Source organism: Erithacus rubecula, assembly GCF_903797595.1.
Source record: "Erithacus rubecula genome assembly, contig: scaffold_422_arrow_ctg1, whole genome shotgun sequence".
Taxonomy (NCBI): Eukaryota; Metazoa; Chordata; class Aves; order Passeriformes; family Muscicapidae; genus Erithacus; species Erithacus rubecula.
In genome coordinates, this window is record NW_027635916.1 from 26,880 (window position 1) to 37,209 (window position 10,330).

The 10,330-nt window shown below is 49.9% G+C and overlaps 1 pseudogene across 1 annotated transcript; it reads left to right on the forward strand.

Annotated features, from left to right (window-relative positions):
* Positions 1 to 788: 788 nt before the first annotated feature.
* LOC306815359 (olfactory receptor 14A16-like) lies at positions 789 to 2,250 on the forward strand (annotated as a pseudogene). Its single transcript has one exon. The product of its transcript is annotated as an olfactory receptor 14A16-like (transcript).
* The last annotated feature ends 8,080 nt before the right edge of the window (positions 2,251 to 10,330 follow it).

Sequence of the window (10,330 nt, forward strand, 5' to 3'; positions counted from 1 at the left end):
TGTCTGTGCTGCTTAGCTGGGCCGAGCTCCTGGCACAGAGGAAGATCCTGCAACCAAGAAGACCTTCAAAAAGACATTTCTGCTGAGGAGCAGCTCCTCTCCCAGCCCAGCAGGGATGGGGGTCTGCCTGCAGCCACCCCAGGCACAGCAGAGAGGCACAGAGAGTTTCAATCAGTCAGGGCTGGGAAGATGCTCACAAGTGACTGGGGCAGAATCACTCCCAGCCTTTGACACAGGGACCCTCTGGCTGCAGGACAATGCAGCTGCAGCTCCTAGAGAGATCTAAAGCTGGAACATCCCAATGCCTACAGACTCTGTGAGTACATTCTCTGATCTCTCTTGTGTAGAGCAGACAGGGGTGCCCAGGGCTCTCCTGCAGAGCAGGGTGCTGCAGCCCAGGGCACTGTGCTGTGGCAGGGACTCTGCTGCCTGCCAGGGACAGCTCTCATGCAGCCCTGAGAGCTGCCCACAACACTGGGGAACAAGGTGTGGGTGGAAGGATAGAGCCACTATGGATTGGAATTGTTTTTGTGTGGTGAGAATGCTGCAATGATCAGGACTTCTCCCACCTTGACATATAACTCCAGAACACTTCCAAGGTGATTTTACAGGGAGCAGAGCATGGCAGGGGTTATATAAAAAGGAAAATCCCCTTTTTTAATCTACTGCTCTGAGCTGCCTGAATAGAAAATTGTGCAATGATACTAATCTCTGAGTTTAGTTTGGAGAAAATATATATTACCTCAGATCCCAGTAAACCAGGCATTGCAGCATCAGTGCTGCTTTTCCAGACTCCTCAGGGTTGCTGTGACATTGCCATCAGAGCCTGCAGAGGCAGAGCTGGCCCTGGGCAGTACCCTGTGCTGAGAGGGATCTGCAGGGCAGAGCTGAGCCCCCAGGGCTGGGTTGGGCTCTGGCAGCACTGGCAGGGCTCAGCCCTGGGCACAGGGAAGCAGCTGCTGGCAGGGACAGCTCCAGGCAGCAGAGCCCTGGGCAGGCAGTGGGGGGAAAGTGCCACCAAGCTGTGCTGGGATATTTAAATTCCTCTCAAAACAGAACTATTCCATGATTACTTTTTTTGCAGATTCCCATTCCAAGACACTGCAAATGTCCAACCGCAGCTCCATCAGCCACTTCCTCCTGCTGCCATTGGCAGACACGCGGCAGCTGCAGCTCCTGCACTTCTGCCTCTTCCTGGGCATCTCCCTGGCTGCCCTCCTGGCCAACGGCCTCATCATCAGCGCCGTAGCCTGCGGCCACCACCTGCACACCCCCATGTTCTTCTTCCTGCTCAACCTGGCCCTCACTGACCTGGGCTGCATCTGCACCACTGTCCCCAAAGCCATGCACAATTCCCTCTGGGACACCAGGAACATCTCCTATAAAGGATGTGCTGCTCAGGTCTTTTTCTTTCTCTTCTTCATCTCAGCAGAGTATTTGCTCCTGACCATCATGTGCTACGACCGCTACGTGTCCATCTGCAAACCCCTGCACTACGGGACCCTCCTGGACAGCAGAGCTTGTGCCCACATGGCAGCAGCTGCCTGGGCCAGTGGCTTTCTCAATGCTCTGCTGCACACGGCCAATACATTTTCCCTGCCCCTGTGCCATGGCAATGCCCTGGGCCAGTTCTTCTGTGAAATCCCACAGATCCTCAAGCTCTCCTGCTCCAAATCCTACTTCAGGGAACTTGGGCTCATTGCTGTTACTTTCTGTTTAACTTCTGAATGCTTTGTGTTCATTGTTTTCTCCTATGTGCAGATCTTCAGGACTGTGCTGAGGATCCCGTCTGAGCAGGGACGGCACAAAGCCTTTTCCACCTGCCTCCCTCACTTGGCTGTGGTCTCCCTGTTCCTCAGTACTGGTGCATTTACCTACCTGAAGCCCCTCTCCATCTCCTCCCATCCCTGGATCTGTCACTGTCAGTTCTGTAGTCAGTGATTCCTCCAGCCCTGAACCCCCTCATCTACAGCCTGAGGAACCGGGAGCTCAAGGATGGCCTGAGTAAAATCACCATGAATGCTTTTCAGAAGTTATTAACTCTTATTCTATTGTACAACTATTATGATATTACTCATTAATGCCTACTCTGTGTCCTGTGTTTTTTCTGCTGGCTTAGGTATCACACTTCTTAAAATTTGTTCACAGGAAAATCTTTGTCATTACCCTTTATAATTCAGTATTTTAATCCCTAGTGTCAACCACAGGCTATATAATCCAAGGACTGTACTACATACGTGCTTACACAAAATAAAGAACTATGTATTGCCATGTTTGCCTGACATGTTTGGCTCCTCTGGAGCTGCAGGGTTGGTGCCTCTGGGAAGAGCTGGTGTGAAAAGGGAACCTCATTTCTCTGCACTTCCAGGCACCCCCAGGGCTTCTGCTCCATAATTTCCCCTTCCTTCACTTCCACACTCCCCTGCAGAGCCTCTGTGTTGGTTTAAGGTCTCACATCTCTCTCAGCTCAGTCCCAGTCCTGCTGTGTGACTGTCCAGGGACTGCAGGCAGGGACAGGCCATGGGCACTGCTGGAACAGAGCTGGGCTCTGCAACAGCATTTCCATCATGCAAGGGCATCTCCCTAGTGCAGGGTCTGAAAGCTTTAATCTCCTTCCAAATTTGTTCTCAAGGATGTTCCCAACACAGTGCCTTGGAGAGGAGAACAGCACTGACAGCTAAAGTGTGGCAGTGTTCAGGGTGGGGCTGTCCCAGCAGTGCCATTGCAAAGCCAGTGCTGGTTCCAGCAGTGCCTCTCACCCCAGGGCACAGAGTTTGTTCTTCCCTGCATGGAGGGACATCAAGTGACCAGGTCAGGAGTCTGTGTTTGCAGTGCAGGGACATTCCACAGCCCTGAACATCCTGTGTGCATGTGAGGGGACATAAAATGAGCACAAACACCTTCAGATGTTTCTGGAGTTTCCAGAGTCTAACATCCACTGGTACCCCCTGGATGCAGAGCTGGGATGATCTCCTGTGCCCAGAGCTCCTGTGTCCATCCCTCTGGCCGTGGGACACCTCGGGAAGGGGCAGGGCAGGGTGACACCACAGGTGAGGTCCCTGCCAGGCTCTGGCAGTGGCAGCAGAGCCCAGGAGCCCCTGCCCTGCTGCAATGAACTGTCTGTGTGTGTGCCAGGGAAGGACTCATGTCCCTGGACACCCCTGGGGCTGTGAGCAGGGCATGAGTGCAGCTCCGGTGTGGGCACCTGACAGAGCCCTGGCATTTCTGGCTGTGCCCATAAGAGTAGAGTTGGGCAATTTGGCTGTGGTTAAACCCCTCTGGGCATGCAGTGACAACAGAGTGTCTCTGTCACTGTCCCTCCTTACACAGAAAACAGGAGAAAATAAGGTGAACTGTTGTGGGTCACCATAAAGAGAGATTATTGTTTGGGGGATTAAAAAGCAAGGGCCAAATGTAGAAGAAAGGAAAACCATGGAGAGACAAGAATTACCACACATAATGGTTGCTCTGGAAGACAAATATACAGAAAGTCCAGAGACCCTCTTGTCCCCCTCATTTCCCTGCTGATCAGGACATCCCATGGAATGGAAGATCCCTTGGGTCACTCCAGCCCAGCTGTCCCATCCCTGTGTCCCCAGGAACACTTGCCCACCCTCTGCCCATTGGTTTAGGGGTTGCAGAGATGCCTCATGTGGGGCCAGCCCTGCTCAGGAGCAGCCAAAGCCTTGGGCTGCAACCAAACTCACTCCAGTTCCAACAGCCAAGCACAGCAGGACAAGGGCTACACTGGGCAAAGGGAACTCCATGCCAGCCACACCCAGGCCAAGGGGGCTCAGGGGACTCTTCCCACCTCTGTTATTCCACAGTTCAATTAATCTATTCCTTGGAGAGCTCTTTGACGACAGAATTGACAGATAGGCAGAGTAGAGCTATAAAATGAACCAGTACAAACAGAGCAGCTCCTATGAGCAATGAACCCTCCCAGGGCAGTGCTGTGGCAGGAGAAGAACCCAGGAGGAAGAGGATGAGCTCAGTGCATGGGTGTGTGTCCCAAGGCACAGAGGATGAGCATTGGCAGAGGTCAGGGCAGGGCTGGCAGTGGCAGGGCAGATCCAGGGGCAGTGAGATGGGAGTGTGCAGCCTGCAGGAACACAGCAGCAGCTGAGGGACAGCACAGGACAAGCTGTGCTGGACATTGCCATGGGCCCTGGCAGGGCTGGCAGTGCCCAGGAGAAGCAGAGTCTTGGTGCCCTGGAGCACAGCAGGGTCTGTGCCACCAAGGGCTGTGAGGAGACACCTTGTCCTGAACCTAGAAGTTGCATCATTTGCAACAATTCCATTAGGTTTTGTGTCACAATGCTCTCCTTGGATCCATGAGGCCCCACAGTGTCACAATGGTCCCTTGGTTCCATTCGTTCCACCCTGTTACATGAATCCTTAGTTCCATGGTGCTGTGAACGGTCACAGTGGTATCCTTGGTTCCATGGTGATACAGTTGCCACAATTTCCATGGTACCACAACTGTTCCTTGGTCCCACGAGGCCCTACAGTGTGACAATGGCCCCTTGTTGCCATGACACTGTGTAATGTCACAGTTGTCTCCATGATTCCATACTGCCCTGCAGTGTCACAATGCACCATTGGTCAATGAGGCTCCAGTGTCACCATGGCCACTTGGTTCCATGGACCCTCACAGTGTCACTGTGGTCCCCTTGGTCCACAAGGCTCTGAAGTTCCACAATGGCTCTTTGGTTCCATGAGGTTTGGTGCAGTCACAATTCACTCCTTGGTTCCACGAGGCCCTGCTGATTCACAGTGCCCAGGATCCCATGAGTTTCCATGGAGACACCATGGTGTCCTTGGATCTGCAATATCTCAATGATCTCCTTGGTACCCTCCTGCCCCAATGTCTCAGTGGTTTTTAGTTCCATGAGTTTCCACAGTGTCACAACGGTCTCCTTAGTGCCATGAGAATACAAAAATTCCACATAAATGTTGAGCAACGCCTCATTAACACACCCGAGAACATCTGTCTGCATTCAAATTAGGGGTTAAAGGTGAGAATGGCACCAGCAGCTTCCATCTGCAACAGAGACCTAGGAAAAGGACAGGGACAGAGACTTCAGCTGAAAGACTCTATGAATTCACAGAATCACAGAATCACTAGGCTGGAAGAGAACTTCAAGATCAAGTCCTACTCCTGCCTAACACCTCCATATGGCACCAATTGCCATACCTAGTCTTTTTTTAAACATACAGGGATGGTGTCTTCACCAACCCCTCCAGAGACCATTCCAGAATTTTGCCACATTTCCTGTAAAAAACATTTTTCCTAATATCCAACCTATATTTTCCTTGTCGGAGCTTAAGACTGTATCGTCTCATTGTGTTGCTGCCTGGTGAAAGAGACAAACCTCCACCTGACTAAAACCACGGTTCAGGAAGTTGTAGAGAGTAATAAGGTAACCTCTGAGTCTACTTCTCTCCAGGATAAACAACCCCAGATCCCAGCTACTCCTCACAGGGCTTGTGTTCCAGACCCCTCACCAGCCTTGTTGCCCTTTTCTGCACATGCTCCAGCCCCTCCATGTCCTTACTGAACTGGGGGACACAGAACTGGACACAGCACTTGAGGTGCTGCTCAACCAGAGCCCAGCACAGTGGAAGAATCACTGCCCTGGTCCTGCTGGCCACACCATTCCTGATCCAAGCCAGGAGTCATTTGCCTTCTTGGCCACCTGGGCACACTGCTGGCTCATGTCCAGCCTGCTGTCCATCAGTACCCCCAGGTCCCTTTCTTCCTGGCCACTGTACAGCCACTCTGTTCCCAGCCTGTAGCACTGCAGGGGTTGTTGTGGCCAAAGTGCAGGACCCAGCATTTGTTAAACCTCAAATTGATGGACTTAATCCCTGGATGCAGCCTGTCCAGGTCCCTCTGCAGAGCTTCCTAACCTCTAGAACACTCACACCCAGCTTGGTGTCATCTGCAAATATGCTGATGGTGCACTCAATGCCCTCATCCAGATCATCAATGCAGATACTGAAATCCATGCTGGCTGTCTCTGATCCCTCAGCCATCCTGTAGGTGCCCTGTGATGGCACTCAAGGTGATCTGTTCCATCACCTTGCTGGGCACCGAGGTCAGGCTGACAGGCCTGGAGTTCCCCAGATCCTTTTTCCAGCCCTTCTTTGGGATGGGCTCACATTGGCACCTCCAGTCCTCTGGGACCTCCCTGGTGAGCCAGGACTGATTGTAAATGATGGAGAAGAACTTGGGAACCTCATCCAACAGTTCCATCATCCCCCGAATATGGATCCCATCTGGTTGTAGAGACACCTGTGAGCATCTGAGTGGCTCAGCAGGTCCCCCGTTATTTCTCCCTGGATTATAGGGTCTGTTCTGCTCCCCGCCCCATCTACCAGCTCAGGAGAACACTTGTCCTGAGGGCAACTTGTATTATTTTGAAAACTTAGGCCAAGAAGGAGTTATGTACCTCAGCCTTTTCCTTATCTTTGGTAAACATATTCCACCCCTCCTTCCCTCCCCCAGTAAGGAATCAAGGTTCTCCTTTTCCCTCCTTTTGCCATTAATGTATGGATAAAACAATTTTTGTTATCCTACACAGAACTGCCAGCTTAAGTCCTAATTGAGCTTTCACCTCATTTTCTTTCTTCATGACCTGACAGCATCCTTAAACACTTCTTGACTTTCTTGCCCCTTTGTCTAAAGTTGATGCACCTTCCTTTTTTCCTGAGTTCCTGAAAAAAGCTCCATGTCCAGCCAGGCCAGTTGTTTTCCTCACTGACTCATCTTCTGGGACACTGGTACAGGCTGCTTCTGCTTCTTTTTAGATTAATTTCTTTAAGAATATCCATCCTTTTTGGAATGCTTTGTTTTAAGGACTGTTTCCCTCAAAAACAATCAGTACCTGATTTGTACACCCTAAATCTGCATCCTGAATAGGTTGAAGTCTGCTCTCTGTAACTCTGGTGTTAGAAATTTTATTGATGGCCCTCCTTCTTTTACAGGATGTTTAAAATCTTAATTATTTCATGATAACTGTACCCAAATAGCCTCTGATCACCACATCATCCACCAGCCCTTCTCTGTTTCTGAACAGCAGGACACAGGGCTTTTCTTGAGAGTGGGAAGAGAAGGAAACCTCCCCAGAGTGCAGCCTGGAAGGTTCAGCCTGGAGGTGAGGAAACAGCAAAGTCCCTGCCAGGGCAGAATGTTGGTGGCCCAGGTGTCCCAGCTGAGGCCGGGCCATGCCATGGCTCTGTGTGCCAGGAGCCGGCAGCGCTGGGTGCAGGGAGCCCAGGGAGGGCACAGCAATGCTGGGCTGAGAAATGCTGGGGGCACAGCGAGATGGGCGTGTGCAGCCAGCCAGGGCAGAGGAGCAGCACGCACAGGGGCACAGGCTGCAGGAGAGATGGCCAAGGGCTGGGCAGGGCTGGCAGGGCCAGAGGCACCCAGGCCTTTGTGCCCTGGGCTGGGCAGCGCCTCTGCAGCCCCACAGGAGGAACTTTCCTTGCAGGGGCTGCAATTTGCTGCTGCCTCGGCCCTCCCTGAGCAGGCAGGCAGGGCTTGCAAGTTGATGCCATTTGTCCTTGCTGCCCCTTCCATCCCAGTGCCTCAGGAACAGCCCCGAGCCACCTGTAAGGGACAGGCCCTGCTGGGCCAGGCCTGGGCTCAGCCCTTGGCCTTTCTGCTGCCTCCAACCAGCCCAGGCCTTGCTCAGCATTGCAGTTCCTGCTCACAGCCTTTGGCTCCTGCCATCCTGCCTTCAAGGATCTGCTCTCACCAGTCCCTGGGAGCCTTTGGCAGTCCCTGCCCTCAGTGGGGCCACTGATGCTCCAAAGGGACTTGGAGTTTTGCTTCTGACTCCTTGAGCAGCTTCTTCAACCTTCTCTCAGTGCCTGGGGCTCATGGACTCAGCTCCAAATCTGTCCTGTTATAAATATGATTCCTGCTAATTAAATTGTAATTATATTAACAAAGTTGTTGCTTTGTAACAATGGAAAAATTGTACTTAATTGTTCCAATGCATAAAAGATAACGGAAGGTTAATCAAAGCAGATGGTATCATTGTCCAGTTGTTTGGTGGGAGTAGAGATAGTAAGGGTATAGGTCTAAAAACAGCATCTAGAAATAAAACTTTTGACCTTGATTTGAGCCAAATTGGGATGATTCCAAGCATTAGACACTTGGCTTGTTATGGGAACATTGGCTTAATTATATAACTCTAAGCTCAGTACGCCTGCTCTATCTGAGAGGTCAACTAGTGAACACTGAGGAAGACCCAGAACCTTAATCAGAAACAATATCCCCAAAGGAGGAGAGACCCCTGACCATTGTTGAAGCACGAGCAATACAACATAGTGATGAAGATTTTAGTAATAGAAATGAGGAGGAGCTTTCCAGAGTATTCTGTATAAATATGTATTAGTAAACTATATAAGTGAGATTTTAGCTTGATTCAGTTGGCATGGTCTGAGAGGAATGGCCGTCCCTGTACCCCTGGTTGGTTTTGCTTATGCTTTATTTGAACCAAACCTCAATTACACTAAAATACTCACTGCCAAATTTTGTATTTACTTAAATATACATAACTAATATACTTTGATTGTATTCATTTATATACAATTACTGCTATTATTAATGAATTACTACTAAATTTATATTTGTTGTTTGATTAACTGAACAATTGAAGACTTCATTCATAACAATTTTGGGGATCATTAAAATACAGAAAGATTCCAGGAGCTCTTTGTATTTCTTCAATTGTCTTCAAGTCCCAAGGGCTTGTGCAGATGCTTGGAGACATTTTGGAGTTTTCCTAAGAAGGAAGATTTGAAAGTGCATCATAACTTTACTCAAGGGAATGTTTTTCAATTTTTCTGTTCAGAGGCGAAGTGATAGAAGCATTTCCCAAGTGGCCTTGATGCACAATGTCACCTTAGAAGGTCTGGGCACATTGAAGAATGAGCCCCTTTGCAGGCTGACCCTGTTTGGACAACCTGCTCCTCACCCCCATCATCACCATATCATGATGTCTCCCACCTGGTGCTGACAACCCAAAATATAAAAAACATCATTAATTTCTCTTTGTAATAAAAATGTTATTTAATTTTAAAATTAAAATTAATTTTCCTTATTTGTAATATTGTTATTCTATTTTTTAGACCAAGTTTTTATATTTGTAATAAAAATATTTTATTAACAACCAAAAAAATTATTGGTCATTGCTTTTATGTAATACAATTTCCTTAATTAATTAAGCTCTATTGGTTATTTATTTCTCCCTTTTTAGGATAATTCATAATGTTTGAGTTATTTTTTTATCTTTTTTATATCTTTTTTTTTCAGACAGGTTCAGGGTGGGCACTTTGGGGTCCAGGGAGACATTTCTGGGGCACATTGGGGGCAGTTTTGGGTCTGGGGGAAGAATTTTGAGGGACAGGAGGACACTTGGGGGCATTGAGTGGGCACTGAGAAAGAACTTAGGGATCCTGAGGGAAAGTCTGGGCTTTGAAGTGGCTCATGGGGGTCTGTAAGGGGGTTCTCCGGGGTGCAGGGCATGATGGGAGTTGTAGGAGTAGGTATAATACAGTTTAATGGGGCCGCAGAGCATCATGGTTATTCCAGGTACAGCTGCAATGTCTCTCGGTGAAGCATGGGGCATGATGGGAGATGAAGTCATTGCTTGAATAGCACTCTATGGCACCACAAAGCATGATGGGAGCTGTAGTCCCGGAAGTGATTCTAGTGGAGTGTTTACGAGCTCTGGGAGGGCACTTGGGGGACACTTTTGCCTCTGAACAGCAACTTCAGGTTCTCAGGGAGGAATGTTTACAGTTCGGGAGCACTTGGGGGGAGCTTGGAGAGCTCTAACCAGGCACTTTAGGGCACGGGGCACAGCAGGAGTTTTAGGCACGGGACTGTGTTATAAGGTGCTCTGAGCTCACGGGGGATAGCAGCAGATGAATTCCCAGAAGTGGCTGTAATGGGCATCTGTGGGGTTGAGAGCATTCAGGGGATTCTGGGACGTTTTTGGGGGTACGCAAATGGGCACTGAGGGGACACTTAGGGATCCTTGGAGTTTCTGGAGGACATCTATTGGACATACAGGGGGGGATACCAGGGTTCTGTGGAGCACGGGACATGATGGGTATTGTAGTCCCGGCTCCAATGGGGCTCTATGGGGCTGCAAGGCATGCTGGGAGTTACAGGCACAAAGGAAAAATGGCGCAGACTCCAGGCACCACCCCTGAGGCCCCGGTCCCCCGCCTGAACCTCCTTGGTGGCACCTTGGGCTGGCACACACCTGACAAGTGTGTCTGTTTTCACAGGGGAAAATAGGGTGTT